The sequence below is a fragment of the Empidonax traillii genome, unplaced genomic scaffold, assembly GCF_003031625.1.
Source record: "Empidonax traillii isolate 1590-97213 ecotype Southwest subspecies unplaced genomic scaffold, ASM303162v1 scaffold217:size1918799, whole genome shotgun sequence".
In the NCBI taxonomy this organism is placed as follows: Eukaryota; Metazoa; Chordata; class Aves; order Passeriformes; family Tyrannidae; genus Empidonax; species Empidonax traillii.
The window spans coordinates 34,047-53,407 of NW_020955410.1; the positions used below are offsets into that span (position 1 = coordinate 34,047).

Sequence of the window (19,361 nt, forward strand, 5' to 3'; positions counted from 1 at the left end):
ATGTATAAAAAGGAACATTTACTACATTTTCAGTGTGTGTCTCAGGCGGGGCAACTGCCCCCCAGGCCACCCAGCGCTGTTTGCTTTATTATCGCTTGCTTAATAAATTTATCAATTTTTAATTGGAATTGAGTTGTCTAAATTCTTATACTAACTTATAACAGCCTTAATATTTTTTTTATCTGTTTTGAATAGCTAATTGGACTTTTTCCCCAACCAAAATGCACTCTTCTCGACATTACTAGTGCTGAAAGGTGACCTAAAAGTAAGATAGGCTTTACAAATGGTCTTTGAAGCCAAGTAACAATTTCTGCCACTCGCTCAATTACTCTTACGTTAATAACTGAAAGAAAACCTGAGAATAGTTGAGTTACAAGTATCAATTTAAACTATTACTCAGCACATCTGACTTAATAATGAAATATCCCTCTTTTATATTCATTTAAGTAACATTTGTCAATGTACTCATGACTTACCTCCTGTACTATATGTAACTTCTTAAATTTCTATCAGCGACATTTTGCTATTATAATAGAGGTAGCTGGTTTATCCATTTTTCATCTTAAGCTCAAGGAATAGAAAAAATCTAGCATTTAATGGTATGTTGGCAGTTTGTATCACTGTCCATCTTTCTTCTGCAGATGAAATAATGCCCAGAGCCTGCAGAAAAGGTGCAACAATTATTTTCATTCTTGAAAATAAAGGCACATTTTTGTAAAAACCATATGAATGCCTGACAATTCTGTGGATACATACAGTTTGAAACGGTTTTATCCACCTAATCATGGTGATTTATGATACATAATTTTTATGAACAGGCATAGATACATCTATGAACAGGCACAGATGTTAATCCTAGCAAAATTCAACTCCATTAGAAGAAATCATCCTGTTTAAAAATCCTTACAGCATCTGTAAATTATTGTTTGCTTCTATATAGAGTTGTGCCAGGTCAATACAATATTTGATATTACATGTTTGCCATCTCTCTAGGTATAGCTTTAGTTTGAGCAAAGTTTAAGGGATTTTTAAAGTAACTGATAATAGCTATTGAGGTCAAAGGGCACTACAAATCAAACAGTGTATTCAAACTCAGAGAATTATCAGAAAGTTATGTCTAGCTTTTAGTTATCACACTACTGTCTCCTAACCACATGAAAACCAGAATGTAAAAGTTTGTTATCACAATGAAAGAAAACTGGCCACTCAGTGTTTGTGTGATGTTTGACATCACCTTCTTTTAGCCTGCAGTCGTGAACTGCCTGAGATTTTTCCTTCTTCTTCTTCTACCTCCATCCGGCTTAAGCTGCTATTCCATATTTCCTCCACATTTTCTTCTCATCCTTATTATGCATCTTAAAAAATCCATCTGAACTTCTCACTTCTGTTTTCAAACAGACTGGAGAAGGGAGAAGTGGATGAAGTTCAAGATCGGCTGTGTGTGGTGGGAATCATTGCACTGATGCCACATCATATGCAATGTTGTCTGAAACATAGCATCATGTGGGGAAAATGTTTCTTGGCCTTATTTACCTGGAGCACGTGAACTCTCAGCAGATACTCTCCAGTCAGGATCTAACCACTGGTATTTCCAACTAGACAGCACTTTTAGCTTAAATAGGAAGTCTTCAGCTGGCCAGATAATCCAACAGCGAGGAGGTTGGCTTAAGGTGGAGAGGGGGTTCCGGAATGAGACTACTGCGTGTCAAATGAGAAAAACATCCAGAACGGAGTGAGATTATTTGTGGAGCAGCAGCTGACCGGTCGCAAACAGGAGGAACACATGACGAGCGCTCTGCCTGTCGGCAGACGGGGTGCTCCGGCTGGACGGATATGTTCCCCCGGGGAAGGGGTGAACCAGACACCGGGGGTGCTCCCGAGGCGGGCTCTGCTCGGCACCTGCGGAGCGCAGCGGGGGCCACGGAAGGGCGACGGAACCGGCGGGACTGCCGGGGGCCAGCCAGGGCCGGCGGGGCGAGGCGATGCCCCGACCGCAGGACGGGGAAGAGCGGGATTAGCGGGGCCGGGCCCGACACCGCCCCGGTACCGCTCCCGCTCCGCGTCACTTCCTGCCCTGCCGGCGCCGGGCGCTGCGGGCAGGGAGCTCGCCGAGGGGCTCCAGTCTGTCTTTGCAGCCGCAGAGCTCTCGAGTGACGCCTGGGACGCTGTTAACGGGACTCAGCCGCCTTTTTTTTCTGACTCTGGTCACAGCCTTCTTTCGGGCTTCCAACTGCACCGGCGTGGGCCCCTCCCTGGGCTGCAGGGGGATCTGTGCACCCCCCTGGTGCTCCATGGGCTGCAGGGGGATCTGTGCACCCCCCTGGTGCTCCCTGGGCTGCAGGGGCGCAGCTGCCTCACCTTGGGCTGCACTATGGGCTGCAGGGGAACCTCAGCTCCGGAGCCTGGAGCGCCTCCTCGCCCTCCTTCTGCACTGACCTTCATGTCTGGGGGGTTGTTCCTCTCACATGTTCTCACTTTTCTCTGAGCACAATTAAATCCAAGGAATAACCTTTATTTGCATCTTAAATACGTTATCCCAGAGGTGCTGCCACCATCTCTGACTGGCTCAGCCTTGCCCGGTACAGGTCCATCCTGGAGCCGTCTGGCATTGCCTCTGTCAGACATGGGGGAAACCTCTGGCCCCTTTCTTACAGAAGCCACCCCTATAGCCCCCCCGCTACCAAAAGCTGGCCACTCAAACCCGCTATCTTAAAAAAAGTCAGATCAGTGAAATGATAAATATAGGCATTTTGCCTCTGAATTTCCATTTTTAACAGAAAATCAATTAACTTTATTAATACAAGTACTGTAACACTGCAAGTGTTTTTTCCAGTTCTTTCTGGTTTTGTAGTCCTTGCATTACAGATGACTTAAAAATAGGACTTTAGCACAGATCGTGCTACACAAATAGGTACCAAAGAACCATCAGAATTAAAGAAGTTACCTATTGGTATGCAAGCTTTAGTCAAGGTAAATTAGGACAGTATGATAACAGAGTCTTCATCATGCTATAAAAAATGTACTTTTGTCATTGGCATCTCTGTTTTGTGTAATTCTTAAGGAATCTGTTTTGGCTTTTCTTCTGTTTTCATATACCTCTTTAAACTACATGATATAAATGTTTTCAAAATAGAATAATATATAAATATCAATAGTTGAATTAGAGACTGTCTTACTTGGCTATCAGAATCAGAGACAATTACGTAGGAATTAACATTGCTTAAGGCACAAAAAAGATAACTGAGAAGTCTGAAGATTCAAATCTATTTAATAGTGGCTAAGAGGCTGAAAATAAATGTGGGCCTGTCAGTTCCACTGACATTTGCCTGGTGTGTTATGAGTTTGGCTAAGAAGATGATGTGGTTTCACATCAGCCAGAAGCCAAGTACCAGGCAACTGCTTGTTCACTACTCCACCAGAGGTATTGGGGAGATAACCAGAAGGGTAGAAGCTGGAAAACTCATGGGTTGAGATAAAGACAGTTTAATATGAAAAGCAAAAGCTGTGCAGAGAAGCAAAGCAAAACACAAAGTAATTCACTGCTTCCCACGGGCAGCAGGTGTTCAGCCATCTCCAGGAGAGCAGGGCCCATCACCCATAACAGCTACTTGGGAACACAAATGCTATCACTCCAAATGCCCCCCCCTTCTTCCCCCACTTTATATACTGAACATGATGTCATATGGTATGGAATATCCCTTTGCTCAGTTGGAATCACCTGTCCTGGCTGTCTCTCCTCCCAGCCTCCCATGCACCCCCAACTTCCTTGCCAGCTCTGTGTAAGCACTGTTCAGCAGTAAGAAAAACATCACTATATTATCAACCTTGTGCTTAGCACAAATCCAAAACACAGCCCTGCATTAGCCACTGCGAAGCTAATTAATTCTACCTCTGTCAAAACTAGCACAGGATACTAAATAAAGTAGTGCAGTGCTTCTGCAAATCTCATACAAAAGAAAATTAGAAAGAAGATTCAGATCACATTATCAACTCTCACACAATTATATGTGTATCTTAAGCAGTGTGTATCTGAAATTTAATGCTTAGACTTGCCAGAGAGGGTGCAGTATGAAAGGAGGCACAGTGCAGTCTGCTTAACAGAAGCGCCTTAGCAATTTGTGGTGGAAGACGGGTGCCACTAGAAACCTGCAGAGGGAGATCTGTCCCTCCAAAAGGAGGTGTTTCCGTCTGTCCCTTTACTGTGTAAGACATTTCAAAGGAAGGTTCTTCAGCTTATAAAATAATTATGTGTGCAAAAAGATTAATTCCTAGAAAGAATAACTTTCTTTTTACTTCTCAGATTACTTGTACAGAGATAGGAACTAAAATTAAATGCTTGTGATACTATTTTTAGAAGCAGTATCTCATTCTACCTCTAATGCCTGAAAGACTTTTGATTATTTTGCTCCTCTGAGGTGGTGGTAAGCAGAATGTATTTCCTTTAACACTTCCTCTGTTATGTCTTGCTAAAATGCTGATATTTCAATTCTTTTTAACAAAAATACTTTGCAGAGTGTTGAATTAAGATTTATAAACAAGATTTGACCCCTTACTGGGCTTACATTTTGATATCTTTGATTGATATGATAGGTACATATGTGTGGGTCTTCTTTGCAGAATCTGACTAGTTACCATCTGGCAGATACTTGAGTGTTTCTAAGTTAGTTATTTTTTGAGAAGGCTAAATATCCTTCCTGCATAAATATTTTCTGCCTGTCAAATAGTGAATCCGAATATCTTCCAAATGTGCAATACTAAAGGTTTGGAGAAGGAGTTTTTAGTTTAACAGAGAACACTTTGTACATCAGGATACAAAGTGTATTTATATTGGGGGTCAGTTCTCATTATGCTTTCCTTGCCTGGGATTAGTGAGATATGTGCTCACTTTTGTGTATTCAGTTCTTCCATTTCATGAGTTGTAGTTTTCCTAATGTCAGCTTTAAATTTTTATCATCCATGGGAGTGATGCAGTGGAGTGGTTCTTACAACAAGCATTACCAAGATGTCATCAATACTTATATATTGCCAAGACTTTATTTAAAAGCAAATTTGTTATTTTGGGTTGAGGATGTGCTCATCAGATTAGGAAACCTACATTTAGGTGTCTCAGGGGAGTGTCTTCCTGTATAGTCAGTACAGGTCTGTCTCTATTCAGTGGAGATGCCTAAAGATGTGCTACTTGGCCTCTGCCTCTGGGTTCAGAAAGGGACAGGTTTCCTTCAGCCTCGTGTTATGTCGGCCAGCCCTGCACGAGATGTCTGTCATACCTCATTTCTTTTGACGCTAAACCATGTACTCATGAGCAACTGAGTCAAGTTTCATTTACTTCATTGCCTGTATTGGAAACTTACCTAGTTCTTATGTAGACGCTTAAATTTGGGTGTTTTACTCTGCAGATGAAATTCCTGCTGATAGTCTAAGATGTCCAAAGCGTGGATATGAATCTGTGAGCTCTGACGGGTGTAGAAACCCATGGTCAATTGAACATGGGCATAGAAATGCATTAGATGATTGTGTTTGGGTGACTGAACCCAGCCATCAGCATCTTGAACAGAGTAATAGAACAGCTTCACTTTTCTTTTGACTACCTTACTTTGTATATCTATATATAAATAGTACTAAGCTTTTTATTTTTAGCTCGTTTGTTCCCTCTAGCAAGATTTGTTTATCTACTGAAGTGTTGTTAAAGCACAACATGAAGAAAATAATGATCAGCAGGCCTCAAATATTTGTAAATTCATAAATGATCCACTGACAGAGACTGAGTTTTTACTCAATGAAAAAATTCTTTTTTCACTCTATGTGTTAATCTTTACTAGATGCCAGTTCTTATTCATATACCCTCTTTATGTAGATTAATACAATATTTTACTTAATGGGAAGTAATTTACTGAAGTATTGGAAAAAAGAAAGTAAAAAAAAAGTACTAATACAGATTTAAAAGTGACAGTCTAGGGTGTCTTTTGCAAATTTGCAATGAACAAAACATGGATTACAAGGTACTCAGCATATTAACAAGCATGTCTAAGAAAACAGATTGTGGTGTTATTATTTCTGGTAAAATGCTTTACAATAATATTTTAACAGGCAAGAAACTTAGCACACTCCCTGTGTGTATAAATTATTTACAGTTCATTTCTCATGTATGTATTTGAAAACATATAGTCAGTGACCTTTAGATAGTAAAACAACCCATGCCAGCATTAACACTCCTAGGCAATCATTTTGCAAACAGTGAGCCCTCACTACAAGGGAGAAATAAACATAAAGCCTCAGATTCAAGCTTCTGATATGAACATTATTAAAAAAATATTTAAATAATCAAAGAAAAAAAAAGTGGTGGGAAGGGAACATGACCTTTCTATTTTTTCAAGTCCAAAAGCTTAGGTTTAATTTTATTAAATTAAAAAAAAAAAAGAGAGAGAGAGAGAAAAGTATATAAAAGTTACTTGGCTTGGGTTTGTAGTTGCTCCTGTCCTTTTATTGTATATCAAAAATTCTCAGTAACTTATTGTGAATTGAATTGCAGAAAGATTGTTGAAATTGTTCGAATTTAACAAAGCTACCAACAACATCTGTGTGATACACTGACTGCTCTCAGGGCAATTATTGAGGTAAGTTTTAATTATTAAGGTGATAGTAGACTGCTGGTCTGAGTATTAATGTGTCATAAACTAATTACAGAGTGTAGCTTTGCATTTCAAAACCTGGAAAAGGTGGTATTTGAATCTTCCATGAGAACTAGGCATTTAAACTATGTTTAATAGAAACAAAATAATCAACACAAAACTATAATTGTTTTTACAAGTATTGTTTTTTTCCCTTGTTATGCAGTTTAGCATACTTGAGTGCAGTTTGAGGTGAGTAACATCATAGCCGATACAACATGAATGAGGTGTTTTAGTACATACCAGTGGAAGAATGCAAAAATTGCAGAGTTTTTACTTTCTTGACTGGTGAAAATGGACCACAAAATACTCAAGCAGTGTAGGATTAGACCCAATTATGCAGTCAGTGCTTGCTTTTCCATGTTATTGAGGACAGTCAAATCATGAAGGGATGAGCATGCTTTAATTCACATTGGGTCTGTTAGGAGGCAGAAACTCAGTAATCAATTAAAAAAAAAGAAAAGAAAATGTTATAAATTTGGTAATTGAACTCTTAAACTACCAAATAGCAAATCGTGACCAGTCATGGGCACTCCAGGTGGCTTCATGCTGCCCTCTAGGGCCTTTGCCACAAACCTCCATGTTAACTGGTTTCAGCACATAAGTAGAACAGCAAAAATAATCCACACTAGAAAGTCTGGAATTTAAATTTCATCTTTCTTCCCCTTCATGCAAACGGAGCATGCAAGTTTTTACTCCTTGACAAAACGAGGTCAGTATTAAAAAAAAAAAAAAAAATACTTATGTGGATATTTGGGAAAGGTGGTGGGTAAAATATTTAGCTAAAATTACTCTCCTGTTTATACACAGCACAGTCAAGTGGGGATAAATAGTGGGAAGTGTGTCCAGTATACTGACACCATCTACTGTATAATACAGTGTATAAAAAATCATAGAGAAGCCTGGAAGGAGAAAAGAATGTGTTTTTACAGAATGAATGATCTCCTAGGCATGTGCAGGGACAGGAGAACAGGTGCACTTCTGAATGGGTTTAAACCAGCATTAATCATGTGGATGTTTCAGAGAATAGGATAGAGAAATGGGAAGCAAAGGAGAAAAGTTCACAGAAAAGATATGAGGAGCTGTGAGGCTGAGGAATTTTAAAAAGATGTGAAAGGAAATCAGAATGCTGAAAACACTGACCAACTGACAGAAGATGATATGCAGTTCAAGAATGTTGCATGGCTGAAAGTGGGTAACTATAAAGCCAAACCTAAGCTTTAGCAGTGAAGGAAAGGCTAGCTTCTGTAAGAAATAAACTACTTTTTTTTTTTTTTTTTAAACTTCACAGAGAGAAAAGATGTTCATTTTTTATTTTGGTTATTCTTCATTCCTGAATAATGATCTGTAGCACCATCAGTTGAAGAAAGAAATTCTGCTCCAAAACCAAGTGTAAAATAGGGAATTTTGTGAGCATTGAGGAATCCTCTAGCAATTACTTTTAATGTTTTAAGCAGAGTTAGTTTAAAAGAGCTCTGTAGACCATACAGACTATTTGAAGAATAGTCTATGTTCCCTTTGACAATTAGGTAGTGAAACACTCCTTCTGGGCATTCTAAAATAAATATTTTCTTTTTTTATTATTCATAACTGTGTTGATAATCATTTAAATCAGCATTTCAAGTATACGATGACTTTATTTGAAATATAAACTTCATTATATACATAGCTTCATTTGAAATATAAAAATTAAATATGAAATCCCTCATTTGATTTTTTTGATGCAGTAGAAGCTGGTGGAGCATGACAACTACCTGGGTACAAACATTAATAAACATTAGAAGCTCTTTTCAATCATGAATCTTTTCCCCCACGCAAATAAAGACATAAATAGCTAGTTATAATGGCAGAGAACTGTCCTGCTTGTTCAGTCTGTAGTCTTCAAATGGGAGATATAATTCAGTCTCATATGCCCATTTATCACGTTTATATCCCTTCTGCAGCATAAACATGTCCTTCTACCCAAATTAACTGTACTCATCTGGAGTTCACTGAAGTGTAAGAAATCTGTAACACTTTTTCAAAATTTCATGTGTGCTTTAGGCTGATAGAAAGCAGTCTCAGAAAAGCTGAAATTGGTAAGAAAAGAAGTATTACATGGTCAAAAAGGCTTAGTCTCATAATCAAAGAAGAAAACATCTTTTACTAAAGACCTGTCCATAAAATGGACAATGTATAAATGAAAGAACTATAAATGGCACCATTAAGGACAAAATAATCAATTTATTGGAAGCAAAGGAAGTGACTGCAATTGTATGACTTTACTCTTAAGTCAAAATTGTAGAATTGTTAATAATCTGAAAATCCCAGGGGCAAGCACAGCATAGCTGACTGGGGAGGTGATTGTCCCGCTCTATTCTGTGCTGGTGCAGCCTCACCTCGAGTCCTGTGTGCAGTTTTGGGCGCCACAATATAAGAAGGATATAAAGCTATTGGAGAATGTCCAAAGGAGGGCAACAAAGATGGTGAAGGGCTTTGAGTGGAAGCCATGTGAGGAACGGCTGAGGTCACTTGACTTGTGCAGCCTGGAGAAGATGAGACTGAGGGGAGACCTCACTGTGGTCTACAGATTCCTCCCAAGGGTAAGCAAAGAGACAGGCACTGATCTCTTCTCTCTGATGAACAGTGACATGGAAGGGCATGAAGCTGTGTCAAGGAAGGTTTTGGTTAGTTATTAGGAAAAGATTCTTCGCCCAGGGGGTGGTTGGGCACTAACAAAGGCACCAGATAAGTGTAAAGAGGTATTTGATTTCTGAAGCCTTGGAGTACTAGTACTACTCCTAGTCTGTGTAGTCATGGAACAAGAAAAAGTCAAAACACTTTTAAGAGCTGGAGGAAGTGCCCTAAGTTGAAAAACTCAGCTTAAATCTCTTTATCATATAATTTGAGATTACTTGATTACAGAATCTGAGTACCTTGCCAAGGAGAAGCCTAAAGGATATTTGCCTGGGATTTGGAATCTCTCTCTTAAGAGAACACTTAATCTCTCTCCAGGTCACAAGTAGTGTTTTAACAACAGTTTACAAAAATTCACTATTTGATCTTCATCCCTGACAAGTTTCTGAAAAAATGAATGAAAATGATGAAAAATTATGAAAAATAGGAAAGCAGAGACAGCTGCTTGCAGTAAACATTTAGTGTCAAATTGGCTGTCCAACCCTTCATCCTTATGCTGCACTGCAAGGATTACTTCAGGATCTATGCAATCATTAGCTAATCCATACAGCAAAAGCTTGTCATCATTAGCTTCTCTGAGAATTCTACATTTATACAAAACAGAAACAAGAAAAAAATTTGTTTTCTTCTGTCAAAGAATTTGCAATGAGACGCCTGTTTTCCCTTCGAAGATGTGCTGTCTTTAATCCAGCTCTGACATGCCATGAAAAGAAATAGAATACAGTGGTTACAAGATGAAACCACTATGAGAATGATTGCTGATTAGAGCATATTATTAAAGGAATGATGACATCTTGACCTCCTCAAACTTTCAAGACCTTGGAAGCCCTAATAGAATATATCCATTAGCTGAATTGAAAATACAGGTTTATTAACAGGGTGACTAACTGTAAAGTAGAGGCTGGTGTCCAAGCAGTGGCCATACTAGGGGTTCCCATGCTAAACCTTAAACTGCATTTCTTTGAAATATACAGATATAAGCTGTAAAAGCTTTAAAACGCGCAAATTTAAGATGCTGTGAATAATAACAATATAAATAAATATCTAAACTATCATTTTCCTTGACTTAGAACTGTTGTGTTTGTAAATGAGTGGTTTTGATGACAGCCTTGGCAATTGCACCCTCTGGTGTGCACACAGCACGGCCTGTAAATACCTAAAGTAGAGCTTGAAACGGAGAGGTATATAACCATTTGAATGACAGGTTTCCAAGAACAGATTTGTTTTCAAGGAAAACTACCAGTATATCTACAACAGTAACACCTTTAGTTTATAATTTATCTAGAATCTGCTCAAATATTTTCTTCTTTAGTGTCATAGGAAAATATCAGTAATTTGCATTATACTTCTTTGCAGTAAGAGTGAAAAAGTCATAGCTGTTATTCAAAAGGCCAAATTATTATTCTGAGTGTACATTAAATACTGCAGTGCTCCAAAACTGAAGTGCATATTTCTCAGTTGCATGGTAAATAGCTACATTCTCTCACCTTTACCTTTTTGGCTAAAATACTATGGGTGTAGGTGAATGAATCTAGTTGAAGTTCATTGTGCTCCAAAACTATGTACTCATATCTGTCTAGTGTTTTTAGAAAAGCTATTGTAAGTCTACAATACAAAACCTTAGCAAATATATAGTGGAATTATGAAGGTTAAAATATGCTGCTGCTTTTTTTTTTCCTTCCCTTAAAGTAATAAAACTGTTAGAATGAAGGCAATACATCAGAAAAGGTGAGAAATATTCAAGCCTCCTGTATAAACCAAGTCATAATAGCCTTCCGACCCCTAGCCCTTTTTTCTTACAACTTAAAAGTTCCCCAGTTTAAGCAAGCCAAACGCTACCGCTGTGGGCAGATGGTAGAGAGAACATTGCTACAAAACCTGCCACTCAAAGTGTAACAGATGACTGTAGCTACAGAAAATTGTCCCTTTGTTCATTTTGCTAATGAGTGTCCTCATTGCAGCAGGAGACTGAATAGTTAATGACCTGCAGTTCCCGGCCGCGGCAGCCGGTGGCGCTCGAGCTAAAGGCTGTCCGGGCAGCGGGCGAGGGGCAAGTTGGGGGAGAAAGTGCCTTTTGTGCTTTTTACATCCTTTCCTCAGAGCCGTAAAAGATTATTATTACATCGAGATAAGGTTTGAAAGTTGCTCACAGAATTAGTTAAAATATTTTTTTTTTCCTTATTTTATGCAAAGGTTCTTCTTTGAGCATCAGCTATCGATGCTCAAATACAGCCAGGGCAAAGGAACAAATACTTAAGCCTATTAAGAGCTGTAGCAGTTACTTAAAAGGTCTTTTGAAATTCTAAGGTTGCTTTGCGGTGGTCTAGAGCTGACCACTGCCAGAGTAGAGTGTCAGCTAATTACTTAAATATTGCATGTACTGTTTTCTTAACACTACTGGTTTCCCTGCAGTGTGTTCAGCTGTCTACAGGTTATGGGGAAAGTTTTCAGTAAAAGCATGCACTCTCACAATTACCTCAGAGGAATAATTTTAAATCTGTTCATGCATAAACACTTTTTAAAGTGAAATATTGCTGAAGTGTTTCACTAGAATCTATTTTTTAAAAAAATACATTATTAAAAATAACATTCTTGTTACTCCCACTTGGTCTTTATGTAAGCTGCTACTGTTTCTTCAGTACAGGAAGGAAAACCATAAACTAATATGAATTACTTTGTAAAGCACTTGGCATTTTATTTACACAGTTTCTCATAAAATCAGTGAAAGCTTTGTGGCCAAAAAACTTTATGTACCTTGGTAATTTCTTCTGGTAAATTAGAGTCAAAAAATGTCTTTTTCAAAGAAAATCAAATAGTTATAGACTGAATTTTACCCATGCTTACACTATAGTTTTAGTTTACAATGCATTTCAAAACCTTGGAAGTTAATTTTTTTAGGTCTTTAACATTTTTTTAAGAGTTCATATTTTTACCAAGCAAAACAAATAATATCCTGAATTTTCCTTAGCAAGCAAAGCAATTGTTGTTTGAGTCTTCTCTTTTGTGTTAATATTTTAAATGGTTTCAGGAGTTAGTTAATATTCTGGTATTACTATAAAGATCTGTGCCAGCTCTGAAAGCTTTTCTGTAATTTTAAAAGAAATATGTGGCAGTAAAATCTAGACAGCCATAAGACAATATATTCAAATGTTTTCAATAGCTTTGAAACCAACAAGAAAAAAAGAGTAGCTGTCCCAATAAGCTTCAGTTGCATAAGAAGTCTTTTCCATAATGGACGTGGCAAGATTTAAACAAAGGACACGCATAATAAAAATGTAAATGAGTTTGCTTTACTAAAACTATAACTTTAAAGTCTTTTGTTGCATGTTATCCTGGAACCTTCTTACAAGGTAATCACTGTTTGCATAGAGATTTAAACCGTAGTCTTCAATAGCATTAAACCCCTGCACGGTCTATGTGTGACAGGCATGCAAAGCCATGTTAATGTTCAGAATATGAATTGCCTCTGGGTGGCTCCGACACCAAGTAGAAAACCAACTGTGTTGATATCAGAAGGCCTGATGGACTCCATGCGGCTCCCAGCCTGAAAACTTCACCGCTTTGACATGTGATGTGCTCCTCATGACACTGGCAGCACTGTCACTGAGGAATGACACAAAGGCAACAAGCCCCCCTCCTTAGCCATGCACTTTGCAACCCCCTGGTGTTGCCTGTCCACAGTCCCTCCTGCCTGCCTAGTTACGGACAGCACTTCATAAACACGGGGGGAAGTGTGGGTGGATAGGCCCCAGCTGCCTTCCTGGACACAGCCTCCATAATAAATTGACCTGAATGATGAGGGCACACAAACAGTATGATATGCATTATTCTTGTCAATAAAATGTCCCCATGTGTTATGGGCTTTGTATATAATGTACTGCAGCCTTTCTTCTAGAGGGGATCTATTTAGAGTCTCGACTTTTTTCTATTCATATTATGACTCTGTAATAGAATTCAGAAATTATATGATACTGTGTTGCATAATATTAAACCAGTGCAGCATATTTAAATCCCTGATACCTTACTTATAAATTCAAGGCATCACAATCTTTCAGGTTGCCTTTGAATCTGATGACCATGAAAAAAAACTGCTTGAAAAAAAGAATAAGGTTTTTAAACTGTACAATGAGATTTCTCATCTTGAAAATGCTCTAAAACACTCTGACAAAGAAAAATATTTGTTAGGTGAAACTTTAAACTGATGTTAGATCAAGATGATTAGTTTAAATGCAGTGTGTAAGAGATGTCCCTAAAGTTGGAATTTTTAGTGCGCTTCAGAAGGATGGTGACTTGTTTCTGGAACGTTGTCTTTTTCTGGTATCACATGGTAATTTTGTGTGCATTTGTAGATAAATCCATACATACTTATTCTAATTTTAATGAATATATTTACATATTTTATATTTATGACAAAGAAATATTTGCTGTGGCTTTCGAGACTTCTAATATTGCCTATATGCCAATATGACGTGACTTTTGTGACTATTTTGTGACAGATATATGCTGTAAAGTTACTGAAATGCAAAAGTGTTGTATGTAGATAGTTATGTTCTTAAATTATGATATACTAATTTTTTTAAAGGGAACTATATTAAAAGCTTCTCTCTGTAGTGTGGTTTTTGAGCTTCTGCAAAATGTGCATTTCTTCATATAATCAGTTTTGTATTTCTGGGAAAGTTTCTAACAGAATCAGTTTCTCGCAACCCATCACTACTTTTGATACCTGTGCTTTATTACGGTTCATAAACGAAGGGATTTTTCCTGATCAGTGCAATGTATGGTCTTTACCTGCGGGGTACTTCTCATATATTGCCAGACTGAAATATTTAATCAAGGACTAGAAACTATGGCAACAGAGTAGAATTTGGCTGTTTAGCTTTGTTATGTCCATATTAGACCCAGTATCACCTTTAATAGTGGTGACATTAATTTGATATAGACAGTATTCCTCATTCTTGTTTATCTTCTGACTCAGTGGTGCTTCTTATCTTTTGGTTTTGTATAAGCCATAAAGAACCACCTGCTAAAACACTTTGTACTGGCTGTGACTAACAGCAAGGATGTCCAGAACCAGTATTAATGAAAAGCTGTGGGCACTCAGTCACACTTGGCTCTTGAACTTACTTCTTCATATCTGTCTGTCCAGCCAGATGAACAGCAGGAAGAGGGCTGTGAATGTCAAGGGCAGTGGTGAAGGTCACAGTTCCTTCAGGACTCTCATCCCCGGTGCATTCCGCTGGGTTTGGGGACTGACCTGAAGCAAACATTTTGAATACATTCATGTAGGCAAGTGATTTCATGGAGTTTCTCTTTCCCCTCTTGTTTTCAGATAAACAAGTTCAAAGAATGTAATAAAAAATGGAAACAGATGAGCAAATGGTTCAAAAGGTTCAAAGTAATTTTTACTTCTGTAAGCTACAGTCTCAGCAGAACAGTAATGAGCTTGGAGTTTTAGCAGTATATAGTCCAAATAATGCTAGAAAGCTGACAGTACGTTGACTTATGTCACATTTTGGGTTATGGTAGTATAATCCATTGTAGAGTAATAAAGAACTGCTATTCCTTGAATGAATATTCATTTCCTTACCCTGTCATATTTCGTAATTTTGTTAAAACACTATAAAAATTCTGAACCTTACTAAACTGCAGTAAAATGATTGAACACTTTAATTTTAAAAGTAACACATTCAGTAAGCTTTTGAAGGCAGGGAAAGAAGATTTGTATGGGTGAATATCTAGAAATTTAAAAAAAAAGATTTTTTTTTTTTTTGTAACCTGTGACTTGCTAAATATTCCAGTATTCCTGAGTAGAGCTGTTAATATACGTGAATTATTACTTATATGCTGTCTAAGCAAAACAGTATCTGAACAGGATATAAAAGTCAGCTTTTTAAGAAAACTTTACAATTTCAATGTTTATTAATTAACAATTAATCTCAATAGAAGGTTGACAATGCTCAGTGTTTTCCTGGTATAATATCTAGATGTCTTTCCAGTGGACTTCCTATCTTGTGACAGTTCTCAAAGCACTTTCTTCTACAGGGTATAGTTCTCACTCTGAAAATTAAGAAGTAGACACAGGACCTCTTCCTATAACAAACATTCCCTCTGTGAAACACTTCCAAAATGTTTTGTAGATAACTCACTTCTCTGTGATGAAATATAAGGGAAATAGTGGTATTTCTGTATTTTAAGTCCATTATTACTAAATTTTCATGCAAATTCATTTTTTAATATATATATATACATATATATACATATATACATATATACTATATATAGTTGTGGGGACTGAGGCACTGTATTTCTAAAATCATCCCTTTTGTTGCCTATCCTTGGATCTAACCTTGGATGAATCTCTCTTCTATGACCAAGTTTCTCGCTCTTGAAATAGTGATGCCTGTTTATCTTTATAGGAGCATTGAAAGGGTAAGTTCTTTAGGATTTTGTACACAAAATTCAAAATCAAAATGGGAATATTAATTAGTCTGTCTAATGCACTAGTCTGTCAAAGGAGGGATGTGTCCTATGTTAGCTTTTTTTCTTTCTAGGGGCAGCAGTGCTCAGGAGTCCTGCTTAGGTTTGAAGTCTCATACTCAAAAGAAAAGGCCACTCATCTGTTCTTACACTGAAAGTTCCTTCTTAGTTCATTTACACAGTTCAAAGACTATTTTTAAAGTACATTTTTTTACCCTTTCACTCACAGGAAATTTTTCCTGAAATTTACTCTCCAGTTTCCTTCCCTTCCCTTCATCTCCATACAGTGGAGAACATTGTTTAACGTCCAGTATTTTCCCACAGGAACAACCTCAGTCTGTGGATTTAAGCAGCAACATAGGTGCTCTTTTCTGTATGCCACTCAGATGATTTGGAAGAGCCATATCTGTGTACGTTTGGATCACAGACCTTCCTCCCAAACTGCCTCCAGAACAGCTGTACCCATACAGGCTGCCCTTCAGAGTCACTGTGCAGCCTGTCAGGTGACAAGGTTTAAGATGTAGGACTGACGTGATGTGAGAAATCTTTGGGGCAGTCCTCATTATAGTTCTGATAATGAATCTAATTATATTTCAATTCCCAAAAGAAAAACTACAATTCTAAAAGAGTAACTACATGGACTGAAATTTCTGATTTTTTCCCACCTCCTTTGCATATCCCATTGAAAGTTGTTCTCTTGATAGCCCAAATGTGCATAAATTCTTCTTTGGTTTAAAAAGCTTTGATCTTTAAAAACAGGAGGTGAGCATGAAGGCACATGCTGCTGTAATGCCCTGCAGCTGGACATTTCACTCCAGAAATGGAATTCACAGGGTTAATACAGGCACCAGTATCCAATATACACTGTATGAGGAAAAGATAAAACCTAAAAATGGTATTCAAAGCAGACACAGCCCGTCATAAGAGATGATTAAACCTGTTTGAAGCACCTGGACTAGCTAGAAATGACTGACTGATTTGTTGCAGGTGGGACTTTGCATTTGAATCTTCTTCCTGTGCCCAGGCAGCCAAGCTGTGCGCTAGCTGTGAGCAATTGTCTCTCTCATTTCTCCCCAGGCATCATAAGAGATGGCAAGGACTGAGCTTTTTGTAAGCACTACAGCACTTGCCCAGGGCTCTGATAGTTGAACTTGAGGACCTTTGAACCTGTAGCTCCATATACCTTTGAAATAACTCTAGTTTACACATATTCCTCTTTAAAACTGGATACAGGGAGAGCAGGCACAGAAGAGCCATAGTCTCCAGGCTACATTTTAGAATACTCAGCACAGAGGAAAGGACTTTTCTATAGATCTGGTTTAAATTTCTTTGTGTTTTTGCTGAGTATTTGTGCTTGGATTGGATTGCGGAGGGGGGAGAGAGGGTGTGTTTTGTATATTGTTTTCTTGTAATTCATAGTCTAATGTAAAATGCATAAATGATCTAGCAAGCCAAAACACAAGGTTGTCCCTTTCTCATGCAGTCACAGCTTTGGTATGTCGTCAAGCTCATGCATGAGTATTCTGTATCTAGTCTCATGAATTTCATATTCTTTGTGTCCAATGGCACAGCTTGAACAGAACTGGTGGCTTATTCTCATCATAGAGGGGTAGTTAGGCTACTTTTCCATGACTTGGGATATTGTAATCAAGCCCCATAAAACTCGCAGCAGCATACAATGTCGGCTGCCCTGATTTGTGGCTGAGCATTCTATCTTCTAGGTTATTATGCTGAAGGGGAGCATTTCTCCATTTTTATGAAAGAAAATGAATGTCAGTGTTGTACTCAACATTGTCTGGTTTTAAATATGTTCAAAATGCAAATTCAGTAAGTAACAAACTCTGCTCCTGGTGACTTGGAGAAATATAGACGTTTAACTTGCAAGCCCCAAGTGACAGCAGCTCTGACAGACAGCTCAAACCCAGCAGAACCAAGGAAGCTGGTTGCATGCAGTGTAACTGTTTAAAGGAGTTTGATTCTGAAACTTCTGAAGAATTCATGAAGGATTTTGTTTAAACCGCTCTTTAGGCGCAGTCCTTTGTCCTGGCTGAGACTAGATGTGTAATCTGCCTGACAATGTTTGTCTCACAAGGACATGTTAGAACTTGCTGCAGATGATACAGACATCTGCTGATCTTTCTACACATGTACAACAGAACAGTGGAATTGTTCCTGCAGTTCCAAACTGCCACTGCTGTTTGACTGTAACAGGTTTCCACAAATATCCACTTAGAAAAGTGGACTTAGGTCACTAAGTGTCTGTTTCTAATCATTTCATCGTCTTCCTATCTCCCGTGACATCACCCTGTACTCTGATTTATACATCTGACTCTTGTAACATTATTAAACTCTACATTAAAGTATTTAGCTCTAAGTGAAGACATCTATCTGTTACCAGTTATCATATAATAATATGTGTATGTGTCAAAGTTTAAACCCAGTCGACAACTAAGTACATGCAGTCTCTTCATCAGGCAGACAGTACTTTGAAAGGGTTTTTAGAAAACTACGCCTGTTTGTAATACGAATCAACACTCTTTCTTATATATATATATTTTTAGTTGATTGAAATTCAGTGTGAATGAAGGCAGAACATGAAAATGAAAGACCATTAGCTAAAAATCTGGTAAGACCTGATGCATACATTGCTTTTTGTAACCATCATTTATTATTGCGAGTCTAATAAAATATGCAGAACCTTTTTGATATCCCATAGGTTGAATAAACGTATATTTTAAGTTGGAAAGTTATTTTACATGTGAAAAAAGACAGTAAAATACTTTACAGTTTTATTTTGTTCTTACCCTATTTTGAGAGGAACAGATGTAAACAATGCTACTAGAATTTTTTTTTTTTTTAAAGTGCTACTATTTTGTTTTAGGAGGACTTGAAAGTGTTTAATAAATGCAACAGTATTTGAAAGGATTTGCTGCTGCTGTTTACAAATGTCATAGGCAATGATACAGAGTTTTGTCTTAAAATATTTTTGTATTCTGCATTAGTCTCATAAGAACACTGCCTTTTATTTTCTTTTTACATGATCCAGGAACTTTCCAGACGGCTGGTCCTTTATTTTGCCATTTGACTTTTTTTTCCCCCCTAGCCTGATTTCGTACTGGCTTTCACACTGATCACTGCTAGTATGTCTTTGTTACAGTAAACTGACTGGGTTTATTATAATAAAAAATAAAACACAGCTTGACTTTCAATCTAAATGTGCTGGAAAAGAATATGATACTGTTTAGAAGAGAAAAGGTTGTGAATAGAAAAACAGTACCACTTCAGTTATTTAAACATTTGCTTTTCTGCAGCTTGTCAAACTTTGTGCCAAGTCATAGCTGCTTTACTTTGTTTTGTTAATCTCAGCACCATGTGTCTTGGGCTTTTCTAATAGGGGACCAATCCTGCAGTACTTACTCAATTTTCAGTTTCAGTGAGTCTGGATAAGTACTGTAGGACTGCATTTTTTTTTTTTTTTAATTAGGGGGGAAAAAAATTCCAAAATGTAAACTTGTAAAGTAGGTCTTTTAATTCCTTTTT

The 19,361-nt window shown here is 37.7% G+C and overlaps 1 long non-coding RNA gene across 1 annotated transcript; it reads right to left on the bottom strand.

Moving 5' to 3' along the window:
- Nucleotides 1–2,357: 2,357 nt before the first annotated feature.
- Nucleotides 2,358–12,946, bottom strand: LOC114059310. The gene is made up of 3 exons (XR_003571639.1): nucleotides 12,934–12,946; nucleotides 12,684–12,686; nucleotides 2,358–2,481 (listed from the first exon to the last, which is right to left on the bottom strand). It is a non-coding gene; the product is annotated as an uncharacterized LOC114059310 (long non-coding RNA).
- Between the last annotated feature and the right edge of the window lie 6,415 nt (nucleotides 12,947–19,361).